Raw genomic sequence first — 3,657 nt, 5'->3', positions numbered from 1 at the left:
CCACCTTTACTTCCTGGGACAGTTACTTAACCTCAGTTTGCTCATTTGTAAAATAAAACTGTCCAGGTGTGGTGGCTGACACCTGTAATCCCAGCTACTCAGGAGGCTGAGGCTTGAGAATCACTTGAATCTAGGAGGCGGAGGTTGCATAAGCCAAGATTGCACCACTGCACTCCAGCCTGGGTGACAGAATGAGACTCTGTCTCAAAAAAGATAAGATAAAATAAAATAAATAAAAATAAAATAGAATAAAACACCAAAGGGGCAACCTGACTCCTTTCGCCACTCATAGGAGGGGCATTTCCCCAAGCAGCCTGAGTTGGGGACAGTCCCACCAGGCCCAGCATGACAGAAAAAGGAGGGGCTGGGTTCGTGTGTGTGTGACGTGTGTGTTTGGGGGACAGGGGCAGGTGTGTGCTGACGCGTGAGACCCCCGTCTAAAGGGATTTGCCTGCCCCCAGGTTAAAGCATGGAGAAGGCCGGAGCCCCTGCTCCATGCTGGTCCTGCAGGGCTCAGATGGGGCCCAAATCAGGGGTTGACACAGTGGAACAGGCTGCTTGTGCCTGGCATTCCCCACTTACTGACCCACATGAACCAAATCTCTGCTTCTCCATCCTCATGGACCTGCCCTGGACCACATTTATTCTGCCCTCCATTAGCTACTCATTAAGAGAAATTACATTTGTGTTTTTGGTGGGAGCCCTGGGGGTGCTGAGCAGCCCAGAGCAACCACTGGTGACCTTCAGAAAAATAATATTAAAGAAAAAAGGGTTGTTTTTGGATTCCTCATCATTCGGCAAGCTGCGCTGAGGGTAGAGCAGCCAGCTGAGTTTGGGACCGGGGCACAGTCTACCCTCCAGCTGGCTTCTCCAGACCCATCGGTCCAGAACTAGTGCCCTGTTAGCCGTGAACACAGAACTGTCACAAAGCTGTCCTGAGCATGAAACTGTTACCAACCAATCTGCCTGTGGAGTTGTTACAAAACTATCTTGTGTGTGAATGTGTCACAGTGTTGTCAAGTATGTGACTTTGTATAAGAAATTGTCGTGCAGTTGTCCTCTAGGTAAAACTGCCAAGAAGTCATCAAGTATATGCAGTTGCCACTCATTTGAAAAACTACTGGGAAAAAGTTTCTTTTCTTTTCATGTATGAGGGACAGGTTGCTATATGTGTGACCTTGAGCAAGTTGCTGACAGGCACTGTGCGTGGCTGCTGCTTCTGCAATAACAGTGCCTGGTACACAGTAGGTGCTCAATGAGTACTTGCCAAATGTCTCCTCAGGGCTGCAAAGTGGACTCAGATAGGTTCTGGTTCTTTCAGGTGCTGGCTTTGTCCCATAGTGGGCTGGGCTGGGTGCCTCAGGGAGGTCTGCTGCCTTTTGTATCCTCTGAGCCTGCTTTGGTTGTCTGGGTGCCTCGGGTAGGTCTGCTGCCTTTCGCATCCTCTCTGAGCCTGCTTGGGTTGTTGTAAAGTGCACTGAAGCCTGAGTATGACGTGCCCAGCAATACTGGAGAAAATAAATGCTGGCTGCTAATTCCCTCTCTCCCTCTTGTGGGGGGTTTATGATTCCTCAGGGCTCTTCAGGGTAGCAGAGGCCTCTCGTGGCTCTTTGGGAGGCTGTGGGAGCTTCAGCTTTGGCTGAGTAGGACGTTTGCTGTGGTTAGGACTCTGGCAGGACACCTCCAGTCAATCAGGATGCTCAGTGTCACAAGGACTGGGGGCAATGCCCACTGCTCCAAACCCAGGAGGCCTCCTCTGGGGAGGATGTGAGCTCCGGGATTCCAGGAAGGGTGGGAGGAAACCTAAGGAGAGCTGAAAGCTTGTAATTCCTAAGATAAGCCCGTGTGAGAAAGGTACCCGCTTTTGAAGTTCGTTCTGCAAATGACCTTCTTCACTTTTTCGCATTGAAGTCCTGCAATCAGCAGAGCTCAGGGCTAGGAATTAGGGCCTTTACTCCTGTCCCAGCTTGGACTCAGACTCCTTGTATGACCTTTGGCAGGGCACCTCATCGCCCCCTGCCTCAGTTTCCCTATCGGAAAAACAGAGGCGTGGTCTTGATAAAGAACTTTTGAACTTTTTCTTAGCCAAAGGAGCCTTCTTTTTTCCAAGATGAAATGTGATATGACAGATCGATTCCTAAAATGAATGAGTTGAACTGTTTTGGCTGAGGCCAGGATGGGGGTGAGGGTGAGGATCTCAAGCTGTCTTTTCGGTTTCCTTTGCCTACTTCTAGAGGCAGGCTCTGAGGGCTTGGATACTCCCTAAGGACCCTGTGAACCCCAGACTTCCACAGGGCTAATGGCTGTAAGGAAGGTGATATAACTTTGTGGGACTCTGGAGCCTGGGTTCATTCCCACACTAGCTTCTCTGAGCATTAGTTTTCCCATCTGTAAATGGGGATAATGACTATGCTCACATGTTGTTGTGATAGTTCAGTAAGCTGGTTTTGTGTGTGGCATGCCAAAACAGGGTTTGGCTGACATGGGGTGCACAGCAATGCGGGAGCTGCTAGCAGTTGTGGATCTCTTCTCTCATGAGCAAGACTGCCTCAACAACTCTGCGATATGGGTAGTAGTATCTGGTCTTGCAGACAAGGAAGCTAAGGCACAGAGAAGGTAAGTAAGTTGCCCAGATCACATAGCTGGTGAGTGGCAAACTCAAAGCCAGGCAGTCTTAGTGACAGTTATTATTATTTTAAGTACTGGGGAGAGACTAGGCCCCAGAATAGGTCCAAAATAAATACCCTCCTCACCTTATATAATTAAGCCCTAAGAAAGCTTAGAAATAGGCCGGGCATGGTGGTTCATGCCTGCAGTCCCAGCATTTTGGGAGGCCGAAGCGGGTGGATCACGAGGTCAGAGTTCAAGACCAGCCTGACCAGGATGGTGAAACCCCATCTCTACTAAAAATACAAAACACCTGCACTGGGTGCAGTGGCAGGCACCTGTAATCCCATTACTTGGGAGGCTGAGACAGGAGAATCGCTTGAACCTGGGCAGCAGAGGTTGCAGTGAGCCAAGATCGTGCCACTGCACTCCACCCTGGGTGACAGAGTGAGACTCTGTCTCAGAAAAAAAGAAAGCTTAGAAATATAACCAGCTCCCAGTGCTGAGAAGACTTGGGGCCCCGCTGCCAGTGAGCATCAGGAAAGGGGGCAGGTCTAAAAGTCAGGGCTGACTGAGGCAGGCCCTTGGTCAATGTGTCCCTGCCAGTGTTCCTGGGACAGCCCCAGTTCTTCTCAGCCAGCAACCTGGGTATCTGGAGCTTCCAAGGGGTGGCGGAGAGTTGGGAATGCAGTTTGGGCCTCCAGCCACTTGGCACAAAGTAAGCATCTTCAGGGACCCTATTCTGGGTCTGGTCTCTCCCCATGGGCCTTCTTCAACACTCAAATCCTAGTACAAGGTAGAGGGAGAGAGCCCCAGATGTGGACTCTTGTCCAGTTCTGCAGGTCCTCAGGCAAGTGTCTCTCTGTCTCTGGGCTTCAGTTTCTCCATCTGTCAAATGGATGTTTAAACTCAGTGTTTCTAAAGGCCCACTGTTCACCCATCCATCCACCTACCCACCCACCTACCCATCCACCTACCCACCTGCCCACCCATCTATCCATCCATACATCCATCCATCCTTCCACCCACCCACCCATCTATCCATTCATC

General features: G+C 50.5%; 1 protein-coding gene across 2 annotated transcripts in view; it reads right to left on the bottom strand.

Annotated features, from left to right (window-relative positions):
• Positions 1-3,657, bottom strand: part of RSPO4 (R-spondin 4) — a 42,590-nt gene that overhangs the window by 21,536 nt on the left and 17,397 nt on the right. The window lies entirely within an intron of this gene.

This window comes from Colobus angolensis, unplaced genomic scaffold (assembly GCF_000951035.1).
Source record: "Colobus angolensis palliatus isolate OR3802 unplaced genomic scaffold, Cang.pa_1.0 Scaffold219, whole genome shotgun sequence".
Lineage (NCBI taxonomy): Eukaryota > Metazoa > Chordata > Mammalia > Primates > Cercopithecidae > Colobus > Colobus angolensis.
This window is presented reverse-complemented; position numbering and strand designations above follow the sequence as displayed.